Below are 16,074 nucleotides of genomic sequence, written 5' to 3'. Positions count from 1 at the left end.
TGAATGATACATAAGTGTTCTGTCCTCTTCTGTTTTCTGAAAGAGTGTTTAAGGTTGGTATAATTTTATCCTTAAAATTTCTTCTTTTAAAAATTAAAATATTTTAAATTAAAAAATGAAGTCTGTAGGATTTCTACTGACAGCATCCATTTCATTCCTAATACTGGTAATTTGTGCTCTCTTTCCTCTCGATAAGTCTTGGGGTGGAGGGTGTTGATATGAATTTTATTAATCTTTTCAAAGAATAAACTTTTGTTTTTACTAATTTTTATCTTCCATTTCATTGAATTTGCTCATACTTATTATTTGCCTATTTACTTAGGTTGAGTTTCTTATTTAAAATTTTTTAAAAATTGATTTCAGAGAGGAAGGGTGAGGAGAGAGATATAGAGGGGACTGAGCCTGCAACCTGGGCATGTGTCCTGACCAGGAACTGATCTTTGATCTCCTGGTTCATAGGTCAATGCTCAACCACTGAGCTATTCTGGCCAGGCAAATTTCTTCTATTTACTTCTTTTTCTAGCTTCTTAAGGTGAAAACTTGGGTAATTGATTATTTTAGGATATGGGTTGTATAGAAGTATGTTATTTAATTTCCAATTATTTGTTTTTCCCCTAGATATTTATTGTGTATTGGCTTATATTTTAAATCATTTGTGACTGGAAAAATATTCTATAATTTTTTAACTTTTTGAAATCTATTAAAACATATGGCCTAAAATATGATCTTTCTTGAATGTTCTATATACATTTGAAATTAATTTCTATTTTGTGATTGTTGGGTATAGCATTCTGCAAATGTCAATTAGGCCAAATTGGTTGATAATGTATTCAGACCTTATAAAGTCCATACATTTTAGGAATTGTTATATTATTTATTGTCTTTTTAACCTTATGAAATGGCACTGTATCTCTTCTTTAAAGTCTGACTTGAGATCTGCATTAATATAGTCACACCAAGTTTCCCATATTTGGTATTTTTGCATTGTACATCTTTTTCTATCAATTCACTTTCCACCAATTTGTGCTTTTGTATTTGAACTATCTCTCCTGTCGACAACATATAGTTGGGTTCTATTTTTCAATCCAGGCTCTTCTGACAATCTATGTCTTTTAATTGGAGTATATAATGCATTTACCTCTGATGTAATTATTGATGTGGTTGGATGTAGGTTTACCATTTTGCTACTTGTTTTTCATTGTTCCTTCAATTTTTTTGTTCCTTCATTGCTTTTTTTGGGTTAATGAAGTGTTTTTTAATATTTCTTCCCCTTTTCTCTATTAATTTCTTAATACCTTTTCATTGTTTTTATTTCCTTCCAACAATGTAATGTACCTGTTCTCTCCATCATTTTTTCTATGTTTGTGATATATTTTACTTCCACAGTGTTATAAACCGATCTTACATTATTATCATTTTCACTTTCTTGACATCATTATTTTATTTATTTATTTTAGAAAATAATATAGCTTTTTATGTCTACCTACTTATTTGCCACCTTTGGTGTTCTTTATTTCACCCTGTAGATGTGAGTACCAATAGGTATCATTTTCCTTCAGATTGAAGAACCTCCTTTAACATTTCTTATAGCTCAGGTCTACTATTATTATCTCAAATTTTATTTATTTTAAAAGGTCTTTATTTTATAGTCAACTTGAAGAATATTTTGGTGGATATAGAAATTTTGATTGACATTTTATCTTTCTCTTTCAGCACCTTAATAGTTTCATTCTGTTTTCTATTTGCATCTGTTTTTTTTTTTTTGTTTTGTTTTTTTTTTCCTAAATGAAAAGTCACACAACATTTATATAATTGATTTGTTATTATGTAATGTGTCTTCTCTGGATGCTTTTAGGATTTTCATTTTATTCTTGATTTTCAGCAGTTTGACTATGATGTGCTTAAGCATATTTTTCTTTATATTTATCCTACTTGGAGTTTGCTGAGAGTATTGGATCTGTGAATCAATGTATATTAAATTTGGAAAACTTTTCGGTTGTTATTTCTTTGAATGATTTTTTTCTGCTTCAATTTTACTTTCTTTTACTCTTGGGGCTCTAATTATATGCATGTTGGGCTACATGTTGTTGTCTTACAAGTTTGGTTTTATTTTCTTCAATATATTTTTCTCTCTGTTCTTCAGTCTAATTTCCCAGAATTTTCTGCTGCCATTTTCAATTGATGTTAAGCCCATCTAGTAATGTTTTAGTCCCAAGATTTCCACTTGGTTTTTAAAAATAAACTTTTAATTTTAGAATAGTTTTAGATTTAGAGAAAAGTTGCAAAGACAGTACAAAGAGTTCCTAAGTACCCCGTACCAAGTTTCTTCTATTGTTAACATTGTACATTACTATGGAATATCTGTCACAATTAGTATTAATGCATTGTTATTAACTAAACTCCATAGTCTATTCAGATTTTATTCATTTTTCCCTAAAGTTTATTTTTTTGTCCCAGGATACCATTTGGGATATTATATTATATTTAATCATTATGTCTCTTATGCTCCCCTTGTTTTTGATGACTTGGACAATTTTAAAGAGTATTGGTCAAATATATTTTTTAAATATATTTTATTGATTTTTCACAGAGAGGAAGAGAGAGGGATAGAGAGTTAGAAACATCTATGAGAGAGAATCATCGATCAGCTGCCTCTTGCACACCCCCTATTGGGGATGTGCCCTCAACCAAGGTACATGCCCTTGACCAGAATTGAACCTGAGACCTTTCAGTCTGCAGGCCGACGCTCTATCCACTGAGCCAAACAGGTTTCGGCATTGGTCAAATATTTTGTAAATTCTCTCTCCACTTGAGTTTTTCTGAAAATCAGGTTATCATTAGAAACACAACCCACAGAAGTAGACCATGACCTGAAAGCTAAATCTAAACAGGCTGACTACAAAGTTAAATAAAAATAAAAATTTGAATAGGACCAGTGTCTTCTAAAATAATAGTCAAAATATCCAGGATACAATTGAAAATCACAAAACATACCCAAAATTAGGAATATTATAACTTGAATGAGAAAAAATAATCAACTAATGATAATACCATGATGAATCGGATGCAGGAATTATCTGACAAGGATTTTTAAAGAAACTATCATAAACATGATTCAACAAGAAATTATAAATTCTCTTGAAAAAAATTAGAAAAATCTTCTTAGCAAAGAAGTTGAAGAAACAAATAGAAATTATAGAATTTAGAAAATATAATAACAAAAATATTTTTTTTAAATTGCTAGATAGGTTTATTAGACCAAGAGAATAGAGAGTAGAACCAGTGAACTTGAGGACAACTTAATAGAATTTACCCAACTTGAACATATGAGATGATAACAAAAGACTTAACATTTGTTTCATTGGAGTCCCAGAAGAGAAGAGAAAGAGAGTGGAGCTGAACTAGTATTCAAAGAAATAATGGCTGAAAACCTCCTCAAATTTGGCTAAAGACATTAACATCCAGGTCCAAGAAGTTGGGCTAAACTCAAATAGGGTAAACCTAAACAAATCTATGCTAAGATACATCATAATTGAACTTCTGAAAACTAAAGACAAAGTAAATATCTTGAAAGCAGGCAGAGAGAAATAGCACATTAACTTATAAAAGGACATCAATTCCAATGAAAGCAGATTTCTTATCTGAATCATGGAGGCCAGAAAAAAACAACTTTTTTTTTTTTAAGTGCTGAAAGGAAAAACCTAAGTATAATTTCTATGTCTGGCAAATGTGTCCTTCAGGAATGAAAACAAAAACAAAAAACAAAAACACACCACACCCTCAAAGACTGGTCTTTAACAGTCCTATCCTTAAAAAAATGGATAAAGAAAATTCTTCAAACAGGAGGAAAGTGATAAAAGAAGGTTTCTTGGGGATTTGGAAAGAAGAGAAAAACAAGAGAAAGAGCAAAAGCATGGACATATACAATAGAATACCCTTTTCATGCATTTTTTGACTCATATAATGATGAAACAAAAATTGTAACACCATATGATATTCAAGACAATTGTGTTTAAAGTATTTAAAAGTGGGGAAGGTAAAGACATCTAAATGGAAGTAAGTCTTCAACACTTCGTTTAAAGTGAGAGAATGGTGATACCCGTGGACTGTCACACATGCACAGTGTGGGGCAAACGTAGGTGTACAGTTGTGAGTCTGCAAAGCACAGACTTTATTCTTCTATCATTTATCATCATTTTATTTTCTATCTGAACAACTGTAAACTTACTTTTGCCCCACCCTGGATATTGAAATGCCAGAGAAACCACTAAGAAAAATATACAAAGTGATACACTAAAAAACAAAACTGGGATCCTAAAAAGACATGCAAGGAAGGCAAGAAGAGGCAAACAGCGCTGCCTTTGTGAAGTCCTGGCCGCCCGCCTGGTAGTTCTTCCCTCAGTCCATCCACGGCAGCTGCTGGGCGTTGCATCATATATTCCCAAAGCCGGAATTGCTTAGCATAGAGCTGGGGCTCAAAATTGTCTGTTGAATAAATAAACAACATTTTTTAAAAAGACAGGAACAAGAGACCAAAGAAATAAACAGGAAAACAGATTTAAAGGAAGGACACGGAATCAAGCGTAGAAGAGATCTCCTTGCATTTTTCCCTGACAATGACATAAGAATCTACGTGATCTTAAAATACAAAGTTTAATTAAAATAAACCGCAGCATCTGCTGGAATGGACTGAGGCCGCGGCCCGGTGGTTGTGGTAGATTGTAAGACAGCGAGGTGTCTTCCATGCCCCCCCTTCTACGCGGTGACAGGGCTGGCGTGAGGAGTCCGTCACTGCGTGTGTTGACCAATAGGACACTAGTAAACATGATGCAAGCAGAAGTTTGGAAAGCACTTATTCATTAAGACTTGCTCTTTTTGCTGAATTTCAAACCCTGAGCCCATGATGTGATTGGGCCTGAGCTAGCCTGCTGGAGAGTTCGTGTCCAAGGAGAACCGACACTCACTCCCTGGCTGTCCGCCTGCAAACTGCCAGGGATCCGAGTGAGTTGGCATCAAAATGAAAAGTTTCCCTCAACAACGAGCGAATTACCCTGAAATGAAAATTGCATGGGAAAGGAAGGCTAAGTGCTAATCTTACTCCTTTCCTTACTGGTGTTTGGAATAATAGATGTGTCCAGTGTGGTGGATATGTATTGGTGAATGTCACTAAACTAACCTATGTTTCCCAGAATCCCTTTCTCTCCAGAGCGTGCCCTGCAGTCCACTTTTATGCAAGACTTGGAATGCAAAGTGAAGCAGCAGGCATCTATACATTTTTTTTTTAAATTATATTTTATTGATTTTTTTTACAGAGAGGAAGGGAGAGAGACAGAGAGTCAGAAACATTGATGAGAGAGAATCATCGATCAGCTGCCTCCTGCACACCCCCTACTGAGGATGTGCCCGCAACCAAGGTACATGCGCTTGATCAGAGGCAAACCCGGGACCCTTCAGTCTGCAGGCCAATGCTCTATCCACTGAGCCAAACTGGTTTCGGCAATCTCTACATTTTTATGCTGAAGGTCAAGGCAGGGCACCACACAGGTCATCTATGCTGCCACTCAGCTGCTGGTTAAACTTGTCCACGGGGGACAGCAGCCACTCTGTCTCCTACCAGGCGCTCCTCAGCTCCTCTGACGCCTGGGCCGGGGGTGTGTTTCCTTCCACAGTGAACGGAAGATGCCATCAATGTCATCAAAGCGTGAGGCGAGGAGGTGGTGAGAGATGGGTAAGGGTTCCCGCCCATCCTCCCAGGTTCCACTCGTTGCTCCCTCCGCTCATGTCCATCTCCCCTTCTCACCTGCCTGCCTGTGAGCTCAGGCTCCACCCAGCAGCTGACTGGGAAGCAACAGCCTCCCATCGCTGGCTGGCGCCGCCAGGCCGCACAGGCCCCACCACTGAGGAAGGTCAATCCCGGGGAGAAGTCCTCTCTTATGAGAAGCTCCGGGTGGCTTTGCCTCTCGGATTGAACACTGAGCTGTTTCTAGCATCCTCCAAAGTAATCAGGGAGGTGGTTCTTAAAATAACCAATGAATTTATGCATGGGACTTATTTATTTATTTATTTATTATTTATTTAAAAAATATATTTTATTGATTTTTTATAGAGAGGAAGAGAGAGGGATAGAGAGTTAGAAACATCAATGAGAGAGAAACATCGGCCAGCTGCCTCTTGCACACCCCCTACTGGGGATGTGCCCACAACCAAGGTACATGCCCTTGACCGGAATCGAACCTGGGACCTTTCAGTCCGCAGGCCAACACTCTATCCGCTGAGCCAAACAGGTTTCGGCTGGATGGGACTTCTGATCTCAGCTTCAACATGTAAAGGTCTTGGAAGTCATCATTCAATGCTTACAAGAAGAAGGGGAATAAATGGAAAATCAACGACTTTTCTTAGACTCCTTGGGGATTGAGGCCACAGGCTAATGGCCCTCCCGTAATCTGGAGGGACAGGTGAAGACAGAATCTCAGTCAGCATCGGCTTAGCTTACCTGGAGCAGCGCCTGGAGCCACAAGCGGCCAGGGACACCTTACACGGTGACCCCAGTCAGTTGCTGCAGGCTGCGTGTGAATTAGCTTGAGTGTGAAGCACTCCTGTGGCTGCCAGCATAAGGCGATTGAGTAATATTTATTGTTAAAACACACCAGCTACCACTTAAGATACTTTTGCAGGTTTTTTTTTTTTGTCCTTGTGACATATTACTGTGTTATATGATTACTGTCATGGAATAATTCCCTGTGGTTAAACCACAACCTTGCACTGTAGTTAAATCCCTATGCATCATGTTGTCTAGTTTTAAATATTAATTTAATTTTTTTAAAATTTAACTTTATTTCATGGTTACGGGAGACATTTTGCTGGATCCAGAGTAAAAACCATGAAATAAGATACTTCCAGAGGAATCTAGTTTCCAATCCAGTCTCTTCCTTCTCCTTATTGAAAACCGCTTTTGTTCGTTTTGGTTTCCTCCCAGTGATATTGTCCTTTTCTTAAATAAAAGACACCACACTGACCATTGATGAGCCGGACTTGCTAGATGGCAAAGGGAAAGCAGCTCTGCCACTCCCCCCGTTGCCCTGCAAGGGCTCTCCCATCTGCCTCTTCCTTGTCTCTCGCCGAAATCTCTGGCTTCTGTGAAAGGCCTGAGAGGGCATTCCCCATCGCTGACAGGTAACCAATAGCATCTTCCTCCAAATACAGAATGTCCATCTAGTGTCACAGAAAACTCCAACACACCCTAACTGGTTTGGCTCAGTGGATAGAGTGTCAGCCTGTGGACTGAAGGGTCCCAGGTTCAATTCCGGTCAAGGGCATGTACCTTGGTTGCGGGCACATCCCCAGTGGGGAGTGTGCAGGAGGCAGCTGATCGACATTTTTCTCTCATTGATGTTTCTAACTCTCTATCCCACTCCCTTCCTCTCTGCAAAAAAATCAATAAAATATATTAAAAAAGAAAACCTCCAACTTTATTTAGAGCGTCTCCCCCCCACCCCAGCTCAGCCCTACAGCAGGTTGGGGCCCCTGCCCGGGACAGGTGCAGTCCTGCTGGCTGCCGGCTTGAGCCCCAGGAGGGGGAGAACCAGGGAAGTCCTGTCTGAGTGCTGCATTGCCGCCTGGCCCTGGCGCTCTCTGGGTGTGGCTGTTTCTCAATGCTGGTCCTCTTGCACTAGAAGCAGGTTTGTGGTTCTTCGGAGACCATCCCTACCCCGCAGGCTCTCTCACCCACCGCTCCCTGGGCACAGGCTGGGAGCCTGCAGCCCCCACAGTGCCTGCAGCCCCGAACGCGCCCTACAGTGAAGTGGGGTTCGGGGGATGTTTGAGTGCAGGGCTCTGCTTGGAGAGCTAAGGAAAGAGATGCTCAGCGTCTCCGCTTGTCTGGGTTTATGTTTCACATTCTGACTCTAACACCCCCCACCCCCTCCCGGAGCCTCTGTCCACCACATCCCAACAGGACCTCCGCCAGCCAGGTCATCCTGCTCTGTCCTCAGACAGCTGCCTCGCACCTCTGCCATGCTGCTCCCTGGCTCACAGCCCCCCCGCACTTACTCGGGTTTTGCAAGATCTTCAACCCACCCCCCCCTTACAGGGACCTCCCTCCATCTTGCGTGTCTGCAGCCTGATGGGCTGTGCTGTGGTCCTTTTCTTTTTTTAAACGGAAAGAGTTGACCATTTTATTTGCACATTTCATAATACAAATGAAAATTGCAGTACATCTCTCCACAACTCTTCTCCCTTTGATAGGAAGAGGGAGGGGGTCTTCCTGGTCATGCTGTTAGAAACGCCCAGAGTCACAGCGCCATGATTTCCTGGGGCCGAACAAGTGATGTACACGGACAGACAGGGCTCCTCCTTCCTGGCCGAGTGGGCCCCGTCCTGGGGCGGGCAGGAGGTCTCATCACTGGGCCCAGGCCTCCGTGGCACGTGCCCGCCCATCGGCGGCCTCCTTCCAGGAGCAGGGCCCGCTGGCATCATCTCAGCAGGAGGAGGACCCATCGTTGGCACCAGGGGAGGGCCCTCAGATGGCGTGTTGGCATCACACACCAGGGCCAGGAGGACCCCGAAGACTCTGGGACCAGTGCCCCTGCGGGAGGCGGAGCAGGAATGGGGTAGGAAGCATCTCCCTTTGCTGAAATGCCCCGGTCCTTCTGTCAGTCAGGCTCTGTGTTGTGTTCCCTACCACTGCAGCATGTCCTTCTCTCAGATGCAGAGTCCTGGGAGAGGCGTGTGTCTAGAAAGACGTTGCAGGCCGTTGGCCACACTGTGCTGTGGTCCTTTCTTCCCTCTGTTCTGAGCGTGCTCACAGGAGTTAGATTTCCCTGCTTTCCAGCTTCTAATTATAACACTGTCTGATGTGCCTTTCCTCTCACCGCCAGGGCTCCGGGAGGGGAAGGTTCACTGGCCGTGACCATGGCGGCTGCTGACAGCCAACGCGTGAGGCGCTGCGAGCAGAGGGCTCCACAGGGATCTGCCTCCTCAGTTCCCACGGCCAATGCTCGGGATGGAGGTCACCGCCTCCACTTTCCAGGTGAGCAAACAGGACCGGAGCCACTGAGCCACTGCCCGAGGCGGACAGCAGAGCGAGCATTAAAGCTTGCCTTGCTTTGAGCTCTCGCCCTTCGCCGGAGGGCTGCGGGCCATTGGGGTGGCCCCTGCTCACGGGGCAGGAGGTATGGGTGACGGTCGGGGACCTCAGCCAGCTCCGCCTGAACGGAGCGCCCTGGGAAACCGAGGCTCGCCGAGGGCCACACAGCCTGCTCATGTCCCCACCCTGGGGTGGCAGGGGGCTCTGCTACCCTTTCTGGTTGTTTTACTTCCTACCCCAGGGAGGGAGACTGCGAGACCCTATGGCTTCTTGTCGGGCTTGGGAAGAGCCTCCCTCCCCCACACCGCCTCCCCAGCCCCCCACCTCCCCTGGCCGACCCACCGCAGGACCCGGCACCATTGAAATTTCAGTCCCACACCTCAGCCAGGCCCTGAACATATGTTTCCCTCTGAAAGGAACAATGGGGCCTCCAGGCTTAATTAAGACCCACAAAAAGCACTTGGCTGGACTGGCCTCATTCTCTGCTTTTGGCTCACCCCACCCCCACACTTCTGTTTCTGCTCCTTCCTTCCATGGAGGGGATAAAAGGCGTCCGGGACCCCCAGCTCCTCCATGCTCCCCTCTCCTCTGTTCTCACAGGCTGACCTCCCTCCGCTCTGCTGAGCCCCGAAGGAGGAGGGGCCGCCTGGGTGCGGGTGCCAGACTGCCGAGCCCCCGCAGCCCTGAGGAAACAGGCAGCAGGACGGCCCTGCAGGAATGCCCACCCTGGGAGGCCCTGCCAGCCAGCGGGCTCAGTCTGGCCCCGGCTCGCAATCTGACCTGGGTTTTAGTGGAAAGCAGTCACATTGACTCCAAGGTGAAGCCCCAGTTCTGAGAGCTTTGTGTGTACCGTGGCCCAAGTCCCCGCCGCCTGTGAGGGAACTTGAAGGGCCCAGCCCAACACAAGCACACAAGGACTGTCATGTTGAATGAACGTATGAATGTTTATTTACCAAACAAAGCTCCTGTACAGTTTACTGCATGTTTAAGTGCTATTGATTTTACATTAGGTAGCATTATAATCCCAGGTAAGACGATCAAGGCACAGAGAGGTTAAGCACATTGTACAAGGTCACACAGCAAGAAGGAGGTAGCAGAGCCAGAGAGTTCAAATCCAAGTCGTCTGTCCGGAGGCCATACACTTAATCCCTAGCCAGGCATCACCCCAGGGCAGGGAGGACCCCGAAGACTCGGGGATCAGTGCCCCTGCGGGAGGCAGAGCAGAGAAAGGAGTAGGAGGCACCTCCCCTTGCTGACATGCCCATCAGTCTCTGCACCTGAGGGCAGTCTTTCACACTCTCGTTGTGTTTCCTACCACGTCAGGCAGCGTGTCTTCCTCACAGACGCAGTCCTGGGAGAGGCGGGTGTCCCGGCCGTCACAGTTAGCCTCTGCCGAAAGCACAGGCCTGTTTGACCACCACCTGGATAAAGTGACTCCTTCCTCAGTTCTGCCCCCCTTCGATTTAACAAATTGTCATAAACATCCACGAAACCACCAACCAGGTGAAGCAACCAAATGCTGCCAGCACCTCCTGGCCTCCCTGATTACCGTGTGCGTGCCCCTTGCACAATTCCTCCCTCTCCCCCAAAACTAATCACTAAACATTTGGTAATAATTTCTTTGCTTCTTCTTGCGAGTATACTTTTACCACCCAAGGATACATCCCTAAACAATAAAATTCAATTTCACCGCCTGTTGATGTTTCTGTAACTCAAACTATGCTCTAAGATTTTTGCTTCTAGTTTCTTTAGTTCGATATAGTAATTTAGGATTAACTTTGGTATTGCATGCAGTTAGAATTCATGTAGCATTCTATGTGTAGGGTCTACCACAATTTACTTATCCATTTTAGTTTGGTGGACGTTTAAATTGTTTTTCCAGTTTCTAATATGAAAAATGCTTGTACACATGACCTGGTGCGCATGACCATCCACATTTGTGTCCTGGGTCTTAAAGAATGCACATGTTTGCCTTTCCTGGGAAATGGCCAGTGGTTCTCCACAGTGACTGTGTCCGTTTATGCACACCCACCAGCTGTGGGTGGGGATTCTCATCACTGCCCATCACCAAGACTTGGTGTCGTCAGACTTCTTAGCGAGTATATTTGATGAGGGTGTGGCAGCCTCAGAGGTTTTAGTTCCTCTCTCCCTGATTGCTCATGATGCTGAGCACTTTTTCCAAAGCCTATTGGCTACTTGGTTCTCTTCTTTTGTAATTTGCTCAATCAGATTCTTTACCTACATTTTTATTGACTGTATATCTTATTTATTTCCACAGGCTCTTTACATATTCTGGATCTGAATCCTTTGTTGGCTATATATATTGGAAAAACATTTTCTTGCCCAGTGTGCTTGGCTTTTTACTTTTTTAAAAACAGTATCCTGATTAATAGGAGTTTTAATTATATATATATATATATATATATATATATATATATATATATATAATTTTTAAATATATTTTATTGATTTTTTTACAGAGAGGAAGGGAGAGAGATAGAGAGCTAGAGAGATAGAGAGCTAGAAACGTTGATGAGAGAGAAACATCGATCAGCCGCCTCCTGCACACCCCCCACTGGGGATGTGCCCGCAACCAACATACATGCCCTTGACCAGAATCGAACCGGGACCTTTCAGTCTGCAGACCGACGCTCTACCACTGAGCCAAACCAGTTTCAGCTAGGAGTTTTAAATTTTAATGCAAGTGTAATGTAGCGAAATTTATCAATAATTTCCTTTATGTTAAAATTTTTCAGAAAAATAGAAATGGGGGGATAGTCCTCAGGTGCTTTGATAAAGAGCATCTGTAAAACAAAAGCATAGCTAACATTATATTTAATGGGGAAAGACCACGATTTCTTCTTAAGAATGGAAATAAGGCAAGGAATGTGTGCTTTCACCACTCTTATTATAGAAACTAGAGGCCGCTGCACAAAATTTGTGCACGGGTACAGTCTCTAGGTCTAGCCTGTGATCAGCTGCGTTGCTCCCACCACTCTCTGCGCAGCACCGCTCCCGAGCACGGGTCCCGTGCACAGCAAGCACCGCCTTGTGCTTCGTCTGTGTGTGGTTTGTAGTGGCTTAGCGTGATGGGGAGGGACTCCAGGTGGGCCTCAAGCCCTGTTTTGTTGTGATCGTAGAGAAACTGCCCAGGTCAGGCCTCCATGGGGAAAGGGTGTGTTCTGTCCGAAAGGGTTCTCCCCTGAGGCTCTTGTCAGCGTGGGCTGCTGTAGCAAAACAGCACCGACTGGACGGCTTACACACAGGCATTCCTTCCTCACAGTTGGGGGAGGGGAAGTCCAAGAGCAAGGTGCCAGCTGGTTCCGTTGCTGGTGAGAGTTTTCCTCCTGACCGTCGACCGCTGTCTTCTTGTTGCGTCCCTTCCTCTTCTCAGAGGGCTCCGCCCTCATGATCTCATTTAGACCTTATTGCCGCCCAGAGGCCCCACCTCCTCCTATCATGACAGGGGGCTTCCATCAGGCATTACTGTCCTCCAGCTCCTGTCCACCATGAAGGTCACTACATGCGTCTGCCCGGCTCCTTCGCATCAGCGTCTTTTTCTGGGGGGACAAGGATCCTTCCGTCACACCCAAGCCACATGGATCCAGGGATCTGCAAGGCTACCTAAGGCCCCTCCTGTCTGGGCCACCATCTGGCATTGCCTCTCCTGGGTTCCATGTCCACCCTTGGGTTCTGGATCCCGGGCCCTAGGCATCCATCACTTCCTTCTCTCCCAGTGCTTCACCCAAGAGGCACCAGACACACTCTCCTCAATGGGCACACGCCTATGAAGGCACCAGAGTGCTGCGTTTCTCCCACGCCATCCTCTTGAGAAGGAAAATGGGGGGGGGGGGGGGCGTGGCGGGGGCAATTTGGGAGACTTACAACCTAGTTCAGTATCTAGTTCAAGAGTAATCTTATAAGCCCCATTCTAACTGACTTGGAGGGAGCTACAAAGCCCACCTGAGGGCACGTCACAAGAGGATATCTATAATCATAAAAGGGTAATATGCTAATTAGACCAGATGTCTTTCTAGCCGTCCTTCCTGATGAAGTGGGGGGCCAAGGGGAAGCCAGCCCAGGTCCTGGGTGCCTGCCAGCAGCCAGAGGAGCGTCCCAAGTGTCAGCAGTAGGGGGAAGAAAGGCCTACCCTTGCACGAATTTTCATGCATAGGGCCTCTCGTGTGTGTGTGTGTGTGTGTGTGTGTGTGTGTGTGTGTGTGTGAAAACCTCCCCACATTGGCAGTTCAGGCTTTGGATCAGAATCCCCCAGACTAGCAGCGCTTTGTGAATGATAAAGGTTTTCTTTCCTGACTCCTCTGAGTGCTGACTGATCGTTCTCCTGGGCCGCTGGAAGAATTGCCACCATAGCACTCTGGGTAGTGAACACAGCGGATTATATGTTTGTGTGGGAGAGAGAGGAGGAAATGCCAGGAGAAAAACAAATCGATATATTTAAAATCACATTGCCATCATCACTACCATTACTGCAGACCAATAGTCTCCTCTTAAAGCAAAAACAGTTGTTTTCATCTGCCGATGTGGAGTGGGAGCCGGGACACCTGCCAGCTGTTAGCAGGAGAGTGACTGGCAGTGACCAGAAGAACCAAAAGCGCAGGTGGGGCAGCTGCGGGGGGGGGGGGGGGGAGGGTCAGTCTTGTGCTGATAGCATTGCCTGGGGGAGCACACAGTGGAGAGAAACAGAGAGAAAGCCGGGGGAGCTGTTTGGAGGGTGCAAAGCTCCTAGAATGGAAAGGCAGGCCAGGGAAGCTGAGTTCCCGAATCCTGGCTCTGCCCCTGACCGCAGGCAGGTGACCGGGAGCCTCAGCTTCTTCATCTGCCAAAGGAGAGCAATAACATCGATTCTCATTTCATAATCCGAACAAGGATGGCGTGGTCTCGGGAAAGCACCTTGGAAGTGTCAGGGCTCTGCACACGCAGGAGTTATCTCACATGGAACCACCAGAGCCGAAGTTGTGCCGTTGGCATAAACGTTTGGGGATGCGTGGGGAGCTTTAGATTGGGGATGGGGGTGTGGAGGGGAGGGGATGGCCTTCTGGCAGATGGACAGGCCCCGGCAGAACAGGGCTTCGGGTGATATGCTTTTGTGTTTTCAGAGACGGGGAGACCAGGTGGGCAGGCTGAGGGAGAGAGTGGGTGAGAGTGCTGGGGCCAGAATTGGAAGGGTCTGTCCATGACGTGGCCTGTTGGGCAGACCATAGGGGACCACGGTAGGCTCTTGAGCAGGGAGAACCTGAGCGCAGAGGAGAGGGAGGAACAGTGGCCCTCGGCCTCCCGCGGCGGTGTTAGTGGTTACTGACAGGCCTTTTCCAGGCCGGCCTCTCACGGCTGCCGCCTGCCGCTGGTCTGGACCTTCTCTGGAAGGATTTACTTCAGCCTTTGAGCTCTCGGGGTATCCGGCTGGATTGTCTCCGTGGTAATGGCTGTACCAGCTCAAGCCTTCCTTGAAACCTCCCTATTTCCTCCCTGGTTCCCCCAGCCGGCGGTTTCCAGCCCCACTGAGGGGCTCTGTTCACAGAAGGCAGTTGTTTCAACCCTGGCTGCTCGTTAGAACCCCCTGAGGATGGTTTTCCTGAAATGTCTCCCTGCCTCAGTTATATCTCAGATCCATGGCATTGCCACCTCAGGGGTGGAACTCAGCCTCAGGATTGTGTGTAAATGTCCCGGGGAATTCCAACGTGCAGTCAGCCTGGCGACCCACAGACCACGTGTGACAGTCAGGCACCCGCCGTGGGCAAGCATGTCAAACTCAAAGACTAACACGGGCCAAATAAACAAGGTTAAGTTCATGTAGACCGCAAAAAAAAAAAACAAAAAAAAAACCAGCTTCAATTTTGATAGAAACGTGGGTTTATTTCAATAGATATGTGACATACAAAGGGCTGAAATGAATAATTGTTAACATAAAATAATAGAACATTTTAATAAAAATATTTTTCTTTCACATTAACTTACCAGACACCAAATAACTTTACAAATTAGTAAGTGTAATGCAAATAAGCCTATTTTTTCTTGTTCTCCAAAAGCAAGATATTTCCTGTTGCGCACACCAAACAAGTCAGTACAAGACTCATGACATGACAATCGGCTGCTAAAATATAGGCTGCTGGTCTTAGTGAAGAGACATGGTGTGCCTGCGCTTAAGGCGTGTAAGGGAAACGAATGCAACATGATTATAGAAATCAGTCATTAGTGGACGTTATAGTTCATTATTAATAATTATGAATAACAGGAAATTATAAAATTAAGTTACAAAATTTTTATGAAAACATTTTTGCATACCGTTATATTGACTGGGCCCCAAAAATATTCATTGTGCGCCGCATGAATTTGACATTCTTGGCCTTGGGATTACCGCTTACATGGAGACACTGTGTGTGCACACTTGGGAGGTATCAGAGTGCAGGAGGAAAGCATTAGGATTTCAGTTTATACTTATTTGAAATCCCATTATTTTTAATGTACATACTTTAAAATCAACTTAATGTGGTGGAGCAGTAGTAAGGACAATATGGTCAGCAGGTCTTGAGCACTTACTGTGGCCATGATCTCTTTTAAACACTACCCAAAGTAAAGCTTAGTGCTTCACAAAAACCTGATAAGATGGGTCCTGTTTTTTTTTTTTTTTGTTTGTTTGTTTTTTAAATATATTTTATTGATTTTTTTACAGAGAAGAAGGGAGAGAGATAGAGAGCTAGAAACATTGATGAGAGAAAAACATCGATCAGCTGCCTCTTGCACACCCCCCACAGGGGATGTGCCCGCAACCAAAGTACATGCCCTTGACTGGAATCAAACTTGGGACCCTTCAGTCCGCAGGCCAACGCTCTATCCACTGAGCCAAACCAGTTTAGGCAAGATGGGTACTGTAATTATCTCCATTTTACAGATGAGAAAACTGAGGCCAAGAGGTTGAATAACTGGGCAAACATCACACCACTAGAGAGCAGCTCTCCCAAGATCCACAT

The sequence above is a fragment of the Pipistrellus hanaki genome, assembly GCF_964339955.1.
Source record: "Pipistrellus hanaki genome assembly, chromosome: 14".
NCBI classification, from domain to species: Eukaryota; Metazoa; Chordata; class Mammalia; order Chiroptera; family Vespertilionidae; genus Pipistrellus; species Pipistrellus hanaki.
Note: the sequence above shows the minus strand (reverse complement) of the source record.